This window comes from Agelaius phoeniceus, chromosome 18, assembly GCF_051311805.1.
Source record: "Agelaius phoeniceus isolate bAgePho1 chromosome 18, bAgePho1.hap1, whole genome shotgun sequence".
Classification (NCBI taxonomy): domain Eukaryota; kingdom Metazoa; phylum Chordata; class Aves; order Passeriformes; family Icteridae; genus Agelaius; species Agelaius phoeniceus.
The window spans coordinates 12,745,625-12,759,650 of record NC_135282.1 but is presented as its reverse complement, the minus strand read 5'-3'; the positions used below and the strand labels follow the sequence as shown (position 1 = coordinate 12,759,650).

Below are 14,026 nucleotides of genomic sequence, written 5' to 3'. Positions count from 1 at the left end.
TTATCTAAAAGAGATATTCCTCCAGCATCCTATTTTATACTAAAAGACCTTTTCAAAAGCACAACAAATTAGTATATACAGACACTTATTTAAAACCTCTCTCATTATTTTCCCTACAGAAACTCATTCCTTTTGGTAGATACAACCAACCCTGAGAAGGAAGAATAATGGTACAAAGAATGTAAGTAGTCATTTAGATGTTTTATCCTTTAGAGAACATTCACTCCTTCCCTGTGTGACTCAAAACAAACCTAATTTACTACGAAAGACTTGGTTGCAATTAAGAGATAAATCATCATTTTAAAGAAACAAAGGTTTGGGCTCTTCCTCACATTACCCAAACACAACACATCCACATCTCTCCCACAGGCATTGCAGAAGTCAGAGCAGTTCACAGCTCACTCTGTTATTGATGCATCAGGGAAGGTAATTTTCATTTTATTCCAGATTCTAAAAAATATGTATGCCATATATGCAAGACTGCAGCTATCCACTTCAATTTTTGCATTTAAATCATTATCAGCCACCAGGATTTAACCTTTCTTTAAAAATATAAAGATTTATAACCATCCTTACAGTAAGTTTACCATGTCCCCTTTAAATTGCATGTTAGAAAAACATACAAGAGCACGTGTGCACTAATGTGTGCATTAGAAACATACAAGAGCATGTGTGCATTAATGTGTGCATTAATGTGTGCATTAAAAACATACAAGAGCACGTGTGCACTAATGTGTGCATTAGAAACATACAAGAGCATGTGTGCACTAATGTGTGCATCAAAAACATATGAGAGCACGTGTGCACTAATGTGTGCATTAAAACATACAAGAGCATGTGTGCACTAATGTGTGCATTAAAACATACAAGAGCATGTGTGCACTAATGTGTGCATTAAAAACATACGAGAGCACATGTGCATTAATGTGTGCATTAATGTGTGCATTAAAAACATACAAGAGCACGTGTGCATTAATGTGTGCATTTAAAACATACAAGAGCATGTGTGCATTAATGTGTGCATTAGAAACATACAAAAGTACGTGTGCATTAAAAACATACAAGAGCATGTGTGCATCAATGTGTGCATTAAAAACATACGAGAGCATGTGTGCATCAATGTGTGCATTAATGTGTACATTTAAAACATACAAGAGCATGTGTGCATTAATGTGTGCATTAGAAACATACAAAAGCATGTGTGCACTAACATGTGCATTAAAACAAACAAGAGCATGTGTGCATTATCCCACAAGCTTTCCCAAAGAAGTGAAAATAGCACAAGTCACATTTGTAGCACTGCAGCTCTTACCTGTGACTTGCAGATCTCAAGTTTCAATTAAATCCACAGAAGTGGCACTCCACAGTAAAATTAAGATCAACTAAATCAATCTATTTTTGGTCTCTATCATTCCATTTGAAGCACCCTCTGATAACCACCTGAGTATCAAAACCAAGTCTGTACTTACTAAACATGAACTCTGAGAAATCTGCATTAAACCCATGAGAATAAAATATTCAAGGTGCATTTGCTTGGAGTGAAAAAGTAAATCCAGTAAATTTTAGTTTAAAAAAGTAGTTAAATATAAATAAGGAGCAACAAACGTTGGGGTTTGGGTCCTGCCTCACTGCCTTTCCTCTGATGAAATCAAAAGCAAAAGCCCCTGACCTCAGCTGACACCCTGGGTCATGCTGCACGCACAGGATGGAGCTGCTGGAAATGAACAAACCCAATTCTGAGCCTCCGTTTGCTCAGGTACTCAAGGAGCTCCTTAAACCTCTGATGAGGTGCAATCTCTGGTGAAAATCCAGACCAAGAGAGGGCAGGAATTCCTCCCCTTCCCGTACCTCTCCAGGCTGCCTGCAGGAACACTTGCCACCAGATCCAGGGGGATGAACTTCCCAGAAAGCTTTCCTTCAGAGACACCAACTCCCCACCAGATTCATGTCACACAAACAAGGCTGAATACCCAACTACAAAACAACAGAAGTTACTTCTGCCCCTTTGTACATTCCCATTTGCACTCAAAGAACCAAGATCAATATGCAAAAAAAAACAAAAAATCCAGAACAATTGGAATGAGTGGAGAGCAGCACATCAGGGAGTGCAAGCCCCCACTGGCACAGTCCCACTACATCCAGGTGTTCCTTGGATTCATCCAGCTGAGGTTTGAGGATCACCAGGAATATCCTTTCCTGACAATCAATTCCAGTATTAAAGCTGGAATCTGAGCCCAACTTCAGAGAAATACTCAAAGGCAAAGGAAAACTTAATGCTTAGAGCAAAAACAACAAGGGTAAGAACAATGCTCAGAATACTTAAGTGTGCCTTGCTTTTACTGTAAGCCTTTATTTCAGAAGGTTATGCAGCTGATGGAACACAAATCTACATGTGAAGACAAATCTAGAAGCAAATGCTCAGAGCTGAGATGAAAAAGCATCTGTAATTTAGATAAATAACAGCTCACTGCAGGAACAACCTCAGCATTCAGGTCTTGTATTTCAGAGCCTGCACAATTTTGCTCATTTAGATTCAAATGCCAAAAAATAGCCCAACTCCCTCTCCTGGATGGAAGATTACATCTTTCTGCAGAAAAGCTTAGCTGGAAGCTCAGATGAGTCTGTCAAGGAAGAACAAGGATCCATGGTCTGTATGTTTATTAAAGTACCACTTGTGTGTCATTAGCTTAGAGATGTGAACCCTCTGCATCAGCTCCAGGTCCAGCTGCCAGAACTGTTCCACAGGAATTCCCTGATGGGAGAGGCCTCCAAAATAAAAATGCCACCATGAACCAGCACCTAAACTTCCATGTTCAGCCTGAACAACTTGAGGCTTGAACTAAAGATTTCTCTTCTCCAGTTGCTACTGAGTTGGGTGCTGAAAAACAGATCCTGCAAGAACAGGTAGGACAGAGTGGCCTGTTCTGGTATTTTACTATTTCACACATTTCAGAAGTCAGAGCACTGGTGTGGAAGTGCTGCTGTAAGGGAAGGGACCCTTGACAGGCTGACAGGCTCAGTGCTGGATTTTTGGCCTAAGCTGTTACATGGAATTGCACAGTGAGTAAACAAGGAAGGCAAAGCTGACAGCCCAAGCCCTGCATTAATGACCCAGCAGGTATTTTCACTGCTCATACACAACATGGAAATAAGCTTGCAATTGCAGCCTAAAGCAGCCCTACACAAAAACCATGGAGTGAAGGGTTACACATTAGGAAATGCAAGCACTGTGATCACCTGTGAAGCATCTGCTCAGCCTCCCTTGGAATATGTATGATCCTTAATTCCCTTCTCCATCCTCTTCTTCCCAGAAACCCTCACCCAGTGATCTGGAGGGGACAAAACTCCCTGAACCCAGAACTTTTCACAGAGTCCTTTTCCTTCCACCCTGCAGTCAGTGTGGAGTCCTGGAGCAGGTCAGTCCTTCTTGCACTGCTCCTTTCATGGCCCCTCTTCTGCTAAGGATGCTCAGCACCCACCAGAGCTCCCACACTGCTCTGTATGTTAATGGGCTTTTAAAAGGCTGGAAAACTAAGGAGTTCAAGCTATCAGAAGGATCTTCTGTGCCCAGAACAGATGTCCAGAGTTCAGTTTTTTGAATACTCCCAATTTTTATGGTATTCCTGCTCTGTGTTTGGGAAACACAACTCCATTACCAGGGGTCTGAGCAGCAGAGTTGAGCACTCAGGCCTGAAGTCGTGTACTCAGCACCCAAACCATAACTCTGCACCCACCTGGAAAGGTTCCCAGCAACTTCCTAGCCAGGACCACAGCCCAGAGGCAGGCAGGGACACACCTGCCTCCCCAGGATGGCACCAGCCTGACTCACCAGACCATCACCTACAACCTCTTCCCAGATAAAGCCACCTCACCCAGTGCTTCTACAAATACCAGGTAATTTAAAATCTTATTGGGCCACCTGGAAATTCTGGATTTTTTCAGGTGTCCCATCCTACTGCAGCCTCTGTTTAGAATTACCTCAGTTATTACTTGTGGGGATGAACTACTGATGTCAGCACGCTCACAGCAATACTCAAAAGATCAGACAGATTGTGAGACACCTGAATATCCAATCATCATTCCTCCCACAAACAGCCTAATCTTTATTTATATTAGTTTATTGGCTCAATTGCACAGCCCAGACAAACCCCTGGCAAGCCTTCAGAACAGACCAGCACTCCCAGCTGGCATGGGAGCTTCAGCAGCAGCCACGGCCATTGGCAGCAGGAAGCCCAGCTCTGGGCACCAGTTACTGCTGCAGCAACTTTAGAGCAGGCTGTTTTCTTGAAACCATTGACAAAAAAAGCCACTAAATTAGCTCACAAGTCAGTTTGTGTAACACAGCACAGGCCACCTGCCTCAGTGAGGCCCCAGTGCCACGCTTTGTCTGCCACAGCTTTAACTCTTACTTAACTTATCAAAAGGATGTCAGAAGTCTTATGCAAGTTCACCTCTAACGTACTCCTTATCCTCTTAGGAGCCACTGAATGAAATGTGAGTTAATGAATAACACAGTAGGAATTATTTCATTATCCCCATGGTGAGAGAGAGCCATCTAATTCTTGGATGTGATGTCAGACTTGAGAAACTTGGTGGTACTTACTCAGGCTTCCAGTGCTCACTCAACTGCTACAGCAGTGCTGCTCCCAGAGCTGCAAAGCTGCTCTGACAGCTCAAGAGCAAAGCTGCTCCAGGAGAGATCAGGATTCCAGCAGCAGCAGTGAGGAACTGAGTCTCTCACTCTGCTCCCACAGAAGGGAGAGGTTCCAGCAGCCCACATTTAATGTACAGGCCATGCACAGGTATGGGAATCAGGGCACTAAGGGCATGTCAGCTCTTCACATTTCCTCTTTACAGTGTCAACCCCACTGCAAGTCACCATTTGTCTCTGCTACTAAGTCAACCTGTCTATTAAACTCCATCAGAACCCCAGGACCCACTGAAAGGCAAGTCTGAAGCAAGGTATAGATCCTTCATCAGTCATTGGCAATCCCATCTTTTGGCATTCCAGGCTGCCTCCCTCCCACTTTTAGTTCAACTAACACTTTTCACTATAGAACTTGATGCATTGTGGCTACAAGTAAATGTTCACTGCTCTGTGGAAAACACACATCTCCTGCTAGTGCAGCTAGGGAGGAGAACAACTCCAAGAAAGACCAAAGTGTCCTTCAGGTCTCCATTTGCCTGCAATAACAAACCAGCTCTAGACTGCCTGAAGAGTTTGCATGTTTAAAAGACCAGGAGCTTCAGAAGGTGTTCAGAGCTGGTATTTTATTGATTTCCTCACTGTGAAGTCCATCCTCACTGCTACCAGGGCAGCTATGCCTGGCAGTGCCCTTTGGATAGTTTGGCTCTCAGGACACCTGTTCCTTCCTGTCCAGAACACCCCCATACTTCCTTCACACTAGGAGGAGCAGTCAGGAGTAAGAAAGCAGCAGACATTTGAACAGCTCACACCAATTCATTGCAGAGCCTACAAGTATTATTTACCAGGTGTTCCCCTCTAACAACCTACCCAATGAAGAATAAACTACTACACAAGCTAAAAACTAAGCAAGAAGAAAAACTGGAAGGCCTGGAAGACCAAAGTTAAATAATGGACTTCTCATGCAGACAGAAAACCAGATCTCCCTGACAGGTCATAGCCAGTGAAAGGCCCAGCAGAAGCAGATTTCTCTGCATGAACTGCAGAAATTGTCATTCAAGGGAAAGATTTTCCCATACCCTGCTGCTTGCACTCACTCCTGGACAGTCCCAGAACACCAAGTGTGTGTAACACCCAGAAGCAAAGGACAATCCTGCCACACTCCTTATCAAATGGAAAGAAACACTATCTCCAAACCTAGCACGTGCTGTCCTGTCATTCTCACGAGTGTGCACATGGAGGATGTATTCATAGTCCAGGCCTGGCATCACAATCACTGGCAGGAGTGCAATGCTGCAGTATATTTAGAAGGCCCTGTTAATTCTATAGTTCAATTCCAAGATACTGTTAATGTATCCCTGCCTGCAAACCCACTGTTGTTCCACAAGCATTCAACTTCAATTCTTCAATAACTGCTCAAAATACCAATACTTAAGATACAAATCTCATGGCAGTATCTGTAAAACCCATAGAAAATTCAGCAACAAACTAAGAAAGGCTGACTTTGGAGCAACCTTCTGTCACGTGAGAAACTTCTGAGCTGGTGTGGAGCAGCCTGGCCCTGTGAGGAGCCTCTGTGTGCAGAATGGCTGAGCCTCTGAGCCAGCCCGAGGTGTCACCCAGCAGGCAGTGCCTGCTCAGCCCTCAGGTGCTCAGCAGAGCACACAGGGCCCCAACACCCAACACTCAGTGCACTAAGACACAGAAGGGGGCAGGAACCACGTTTCTGAGCTGTGATGCCACCTAAGAGGGCAATGGGATTGAACTGCTGCCCTCACTGCTGAGGCTGGGAGCTCTCATTCTGCCTTGTGCACTGATACTGCTGGAGCTGAACCACGTGCCTGCATTCCCCACTGAGTCAGAGCTGTCCTTACACAACACATCCAAGTTCCTCAGGGCTGCTCAGCAGGCCCTTCAGAGGCTGCAGCTGTGCTCCTCCTACAGCTGGGCTGGTTCACCAGCCTCTCCTGCCAAGGAACTGCCAAAGCCACGCACAGCCAAGAGAGACTGGTCTCTCCTGGAAGCATCCTCAGTGCCATGTCCACAGCAGCTGCATACACAAACTGCCCCTGGGACCTTAAGGCAGATTCCCTCACCAACAGGCAGATTTTGTGTCAGAAATTGCCTCTTTTCAGCAGTCCCACATTCTATCCCTCAGTGAGCAGCTCTTACCTATTTTCACCACACTCCAGGAGACAGACACACACTTGATTCAGCTGCGTGGTCTGGTGGGAGAACAGGGCAGCAATATCCAAGTGCCTTTAACTCCACAGTTTCCAGCTTAAAAACACTTAAGATTCACTAGAAGGGAGTAAACAATGTCATGCAGACTGTCTGGGGAAGCATCAGTCATTTAAAAATATAACTACAAACACTACAGGGGTTCAAATGTGAACAAGAGCTCAGACATTCCCTCTATTAACAAAGCTCTTCCTCACACCCCAAGCTTTTTCCTAACATTAAGCAGCTGCCTAAGTGAAAGTCAGTTATAAAGTCATTTTATCACAACCACTATTTTCTCAAAGCTTAAAAATTAAATCAAGTACTCTGCTACTGGAATTTTCATTACCAGGAAGTTGCAATAATGCTTATTGCATTATGGTTACTGGTTTGTTCTCCCAATATGATAATTGCATCAGTTCAATGCTTTGAGTTAATTATTATTGTTTAACTGAGGTAAATGCAAACAGAAACCTAAACAGCATGGAATAAATAGTAGGAAACCAAGCTCAACTATGCAAAGATAAACCAAATACTTCATGATCACCTGCAAGTATTAGGGAAATTCTCACACAGCTCTCATACATATGAAAAATTAAGAGCCCTGACAATCACAGCTTCAGAAAATGGCCACAGGAAAACTGTACAGTGAGGTAAAGACTCAGGCTTTTGTCCTGTATCTTGGCACTTGGAATAAGCTCTGAATAAAGGTTTATTATAATATTTAAAAAAACACTGGACCATAGATCGCAACATTTCCAGAATATTCTGTCAGATTATCTCAGCAATACAGCATAAAAGACGGGACCATAGATTGCAACATTTCCAGAATATTCTGTCAGATTATCCCAGCAATAGAGCATAAATAAGCACAAATTATTCTCTGGAGAGACCACCACATCTCCAGAGATCCTCTGGAGCTTCTTCAGCAGTGATGAAGAAGTACTTGCAGTGAGAGTGTGCTGTCACTGCAGTGAGGGGCAGGAGCTCCAGCAGCCGGGGGATGAGGGCAGCAGTCAGCCCTGGCACAGCCTGACTGTGCTGAAGGGCACCAGTTGCCATGGAAGTCTCCTGAGGCTGACCTTGGAGCTGCTCAAACAAGTGCCTCATGTGAAGCTGCTGCTCTGAGATGCTCAGGAAAGCTGCAAACTGCCCAGAGGAGTGACTGCCACACAACAATGTGCTCAGTGCAGAGCAGTGCTCCAGCACCACTGAATAGACAATGCAAAGAGCCCTTCAAGTGTCAGTCTTCCAGAGCAGCCAGGACAAAGTGCTTTTTGTCTGTGTCTTTGAGATGCTGACAAATCCAAAGTAGATGAAGTGTCTGGCAGAGTGGCCTCACCTCCCAGCCGGATATGTAATCCCGGGCAGGGGAGGGGGTGCCAGTGCTCTGCAGCAGCTCCAGGCAGCACAGCCATGCTCTGCCCTCCCTGGAGAGCTGGGGGGATCACACCTTGGAGCTGCACGGGCAGCTCAGGGCAATCGCTCTGCTCACAGCCAGGCTCCAGTGGAGCTCAGAGACAAGAACTGCAAGTCCTGATTCTATAGGGGAAGAGGAGTCTGTGCCTGAGCACAGGAACCACTGAAGGCTTTATTATCTCTAGCAGAGGCTCTGAAATAGATACATTTGTGTTTTGTACAATTTCCATTGAACCTTGCTAATTTCCTTAGCATTATTTTTTGCAGCTCAGGGACAAACACCGTTACTAAGTAACTCTCCAGGATGAAGTTTCAGTGCATTAGTTCTCACTGCTGAATTAAACACATAAGCATCTTAAATCCACAAATCCAACAACCCACTACTCCAAAAACCACAAGGAGTAAGCACAATCTGTGCAAAAACACATGAACGTTTATCAAGCAACATATCAAATCTTACCACAAATAAAACCCAGCAATTCAACTACTTCAGTTAACAATTAATAAAAGTTCTGAGGAAAAGGAATGCATCTGCTTCCACTTCCTACAGAAATCTCAAGTACATCTGAAGCAATATCTCAGATACACAACGATTTCAGGGCTGCATTTTTGAAGGATAATTTGAAATCCTTGACAGCTCTGTGCCAAGTGAAGGCTGTTCTAAGCCAGCACCATCAGCACAGGTACCCTTTTACCACAGAAACACAGCAAAGAACTGCAAAAATACTTGTTAAATGTTTCACTTGCAGCAAGCCTGGTTAAGGGTTAAAACCCTTTCAGAGTATGAGTGCAGCCATGCTAAGCACAGCACTAAGAGTGCCTGTTAAACTCTGAACAGGCAACAGGCTGACACAACACAGGTGGAGCTGCAGATTCCACCTCAAACGGGTCTGCAAGGAGCACTGTCACTCTGGCACTGGTGACAAGGAGTTCAAGCACTGGAAAGAAAGGAAAGAACAACACTGGAATTGTGATGCTCAGCTAGAGCAGCAGTTCTGTAAAAGGTTTGCACCAAGCTATGTCAAAGTACTAAAAAAGGATATAATTCAAGCCTAGTGTGTAACACCAAACTCATCTGCGACTTCTTCACTTGAAAATTCAGTGAGGCTTCAAAGCAGGACACACCTAACTAGACAAACTAAAACATTCATTCCTTACTTCAGAGTTGAAGCCTTCAGACCCTTCCATCCAAGCTACTCCATTTTTAAGATATTCCAGCATATGGCAGAGCATTCATTCAGCCTATTTTGTGTAGATGAGACATTTGTAAGGACTTTTCCCCATTCCTCCCCAAGAAGCACACCCTTAAAGTTGCCATCAGACACAATGTAAAATCTATCACTTCAAGATAAGTGATAGACAGTCATCTCAAATATTTCAAGAAATTTCCAGGATTTCACAAAAACTCACCAGCAGACCAACTCCTAAATCCTGATTTAGCAGTTCCATAAGCAAAACTGAAGAATGAGAAAGGTGCAGCAAGACAGGCACAGCTGCTTGCTCACTCCAGGTCCCATTTACTTTTCTGGTAAAGAAGAACTCACTGGGTAGGTAGGTTTTGAGTGACACACACCTTGGTATTTAAATAACTGAGATCTAGAGATGTAGGACAGAGGTGAACAAGCAGGAGTTAACTCTTCAAACAAATGCAGGTTTTAACAGGATAAATTCTTATCCTGTACTTGGAGTTTAAAGGTTACAAAAAGCTTGGTGTTGGAGGAACAGATCAGCACCAGGCAACAAGCTTTTTATAACAAGGCAAAGATGCTCTGAATTCCATGTAGAGGCTGAGCTGTCACTCACCCAGTATGATCTATGGATTCCCAGCTCCACAGGAAGGTTCACACTTTCTCTTTCACATTCTTATAGGCAATAAACTCCCAGTTTCTGTTTAATCTCTGAACTCTAGTTAAAATGTTATTAAAAACAAAAAATCAAAGTAACCAAGTCATGAATTGTAGGGGTCACGGCCCTTTGGGAGTGACCTAACAAGCAACAGATTCTTCAGACAAGTTTCAAGCCATCAAATTTGTTTCAACATGTACAAACTCTGCTAAGTCAAGTCTTTCAACAACACTCACCAAAGGGTGACCCAGGGGAGAACACAATGGCACAACCTGACTAATTGCTATTCAGTCAAGGTGCTGGTTGTGTTTTCTTTTGCAGGCATGATGGATGCATGGGGCTCTCCTACCAAAGTTACCTTCAAACAGCTGCACAAGCCCTCTCTGAACTGACCCCAGGGTATTCCTTCACCTTCCACATTTTAATTATTTACAAATAGTTAAACAGATCTTAAGAACAGCAACCCCACACAGGGACCTGAGTTCTTCCTCCTAAGTTTTCCAGAGTCAAACAGGAGTTTTGAAGCTCTAGAAAACAGGTGCTGCAACACCAGTTTAAAGTTTACTGGGAATCAATCCATGGAAGCTTAAAAGTTGACCTTTCACAAGCAGCAAAACACCAGCTGGCTACACCTGCAAGTGCACCACAAATGTGCTCCACAATCCCATCTCCAGACTCCTGAAAATCAAATATGTCAGCAATGAAACCACCAAGACTCATCAGCCTACCTGAAGAGACTGAGTGTTCTCTGCACCTGCAGAAGTGGCGATCCCCTTCCAAACCCAGCCTGGAAATTCAGATCAGCTCGAGGAATTCTTTAATTGTCTTGGCAAGAAGCAGCATAAAAATTGTGGAATTGAAGCACATAAATCAGGTTTTGGCATCAGGCCTTTCTTTAAGCTGTAGGCTAAACCAGATTCTCCTCTCTGCTCATTTCTTACACAAAAACATTCAGTCTTTTCTTGTCCTTTTCAGGATCCAAGTCAGTTCAGACCAATTTCTTTGGAAAGGGAAGTTCTAATTGACCACTCCTTGCCTTCATGAAGTCACTTTAACTCAATATACATTATTAGACCTATATTTACAGAAAAATAATTTCTTAACTACTACACAATTTGATCTGCTGGGATTGACACACGGCAGTAAGGGTCAACAATGAGACTAAAAGCTGAATTTTGTTGGAAGAACCAGAAAAAAAAGCACCAGTAGTTAGAAATACTTAGAAATTGAAAGGAGACAGACAAAGTGGGTTAAGCCATACTGCAATCCTGAGATCTTGAAATATGTTCAAATACATGAAGCTTAGCCCTACTAGGTCTCTGCTTTGAATAGCAAATAATTTGGGTCTAGGAGAGAGAAGCAAGCTAGAAGCAGGAAAGGATCTGCATCCAGCAAGGGCTGCTCAGGTAATCCCTGCCTCTGTGAGCAGTGGTCCAGCCTCAGGCATTCATACAGTTTAGAAAGCTGGACAGTAACTTGAAATCCTAATGTTTAGGAAAATAAGCTACAGGGCCCAGCAGCTTGGAACTTACTCTTTAGGGAGCTGCCAAGTGCTTCCTCCCCGACCCAAGCAAATCAAGGTGCCTTATGCAAGAGGAAAAGTCTTCATACCTGAGTGCTGAATGGGACCACGGCGGGCTGGGACATGATGCAACAGCGCCATTAGTGTTAATGGGGCTGCTCTCTGGGTGTGACCCTGCAAGGAGGGCAGCACAGCCGGGCCCGTGCACAAACAGCTCAGGAAAAATCCACGCTCCACAGAGAGAGCAAGAAATAGCTCTTATTGTCTTTGCTATACCAGTCTTACACTTGTCAAATGAAGCAAAACTCTTTGTCCACAACTTGCCAGGCTGACTCCACCAGACCCACCCAGCTCAGGCATCAGCAGTGGCAGTGATGAATCCAACCACCCTCTACAGGTGAGCAGAGCACCAAGCAGGTTTCCAGACTGCTTCCTACTCCCTGCTGATTACAACAGCAGGTTTGGCACTGCTGGCTCCTCAGTGAACTACTCCAGAACTCACCCTTAGAGCCTTGTGCTGCCCAGCTATTGCCAGCCCCTCAAGAGCTCACAGGAAGAAGTGCCTGAGCAATGAGAACACTGCAGAGGAGTTGGAATGCCCAGCAATGGAAAGCGAGACAGCTCTCCAGCCTGCCAGTCAACACTGCAGAAGGAAAGGATAATTTGCCTGGAGTAATGAGCTAAGTATAGAGTCACCACGATTCCAGTGGCCCAATTAGCTCTGCAATTCTTCTGATGCAGTGGAACACCTTGGGAGGCACCTGGCTCCAGCTGCAGGTAGAACCAGGGACTGAAGCCACTGCCTTGATCTTGTGCTTAACACACCAAATTCTGCAAAGGCAGCACCAAGAGTCAAGACCAACATTTTCTAACTCACTGGAATATTTTTGCCATCCTCAGTTCATTACCATATTGCAGCACTTTAGGGAATCCTATGCAATTGTAGAAAACCCCTTGCCCACTCCTCTCCCCAGGTCAGTGTTTAGCAGTCACCCTTAGCCTATCATTAGAAGCAAAAATTCCAGTTTGACAAGTGCAAGGCATTTTGGTTCCAGCTTCTAAAGCCTGCAGAACTGAAGGGGGGGAAAGCAACATGACAGTGACCAGGCACACTGGTACCATTAGACAGCTATACAGGGAGCTACTGCTTTTTGAAATTCACTCTTAATGAATATTTATTATTTGTTTACTTTAACAAGGGTTTCTGTGTGTTACTTCCACAGTTCTGTACCCACTGATGCCCCATGTGGTCACAGACTCTCAAAGAAGGACCCACAATTAGCTGTACCACCAGTTTTCCTACCAGGAGGTTTTGCCCCAAATTCCCTTGTAATGATTTGAACACTGTAGGATACTGAACACTCAGGTACAGTGTCAGTACATTGAAGCTGGAATCCTCTTTATAATAAATTTGGAATTTTAGAGCAGGTATCTGACCTCTTTCCTTACTGCCAAGTCTAACTGACCACATGGCTTTGCCAGAACACAACCCAGCCTAAAATACTAAAGCCTTGGCCATGGATCTCCAAAACTGAAAATTTCCATGGGGCTTCTCTGTGCAGCCCCAATTTACTCATCTGTTACGTCCAGGGATGCTCTGCAGCAGTGAAGCACACTAACCAAACACCTCCAAATCATGTGATACTCATGCTTGAGTCTGAAGGGATTAAGAGATTCCAGCCCAAAGTAAAAGAAAACAAGCAAGCTATTGTACTCTGCATTAGAACACAACTGTGCCTTGACCATAATCCACCAGCCAAACCTACAAGGAAAGCTGAGCAGACCTCAAAATATTTACCTTGTTCCATCTTCCTCCTTTTTCCTCAGAGAGTTCAGATTTTCCCAAAGTGCAAAAAGGTGCATTCTTTTGGAAGTTACTCAAAGAAAGGTTCACTGAACATAGACAAAGATGGTAATTTAATTATAATGGGTATCCAACCAGAATATAATGCCCTGTTCACAGCAAATTCCTGCTACCAGCAGTGAGAGAAAATGAAGAATCTGAATTCTCAAATGTACTCATGACTAGTATGTTCACCAATCAGCACACAATTAAGCATTCCTGTTCTCTAATTGTAAAGATGAACACTTGTTTGATAAGGATTAGTCATTAATTTGATGGAAAGCTTATCCACTCTTAAAAAACCATGCACAGTGTTTAGATGGAAAGAAAAGTTCTGCAGGCAATGGCAGTAAATTTGCAAGTTTACATTAAGTACACTTCACTTGCTTTCAAGCTTCCATTTATTAAAGGAAAATAATCAAAATAATCTAGAAATGCAATCTGCTTAGACATTTTAGTCAGGTTTCTTGGATCAAAAGTTCAACCATGCCTATGCTACACTAAGTATTTGTTCTCAGAAGTGAATAAAAAG

At 43.8% G+C, this 14,026-nt stretch overlaps 1 protein-coding gene across 5 annotated transcripts in view; it reads right to left on the bottom strand.

Moving 5' to 3' along the window:
* Positions 1-14,026, bottom strand: part of MTMR3 (myotubularin related protein 3) — a 76,182-nt gene that overhangs the window by 54,632 nt on the left and 7,524 nt on the right. The gene's annotated exons all lie outside the window — the stretch shown is intronic.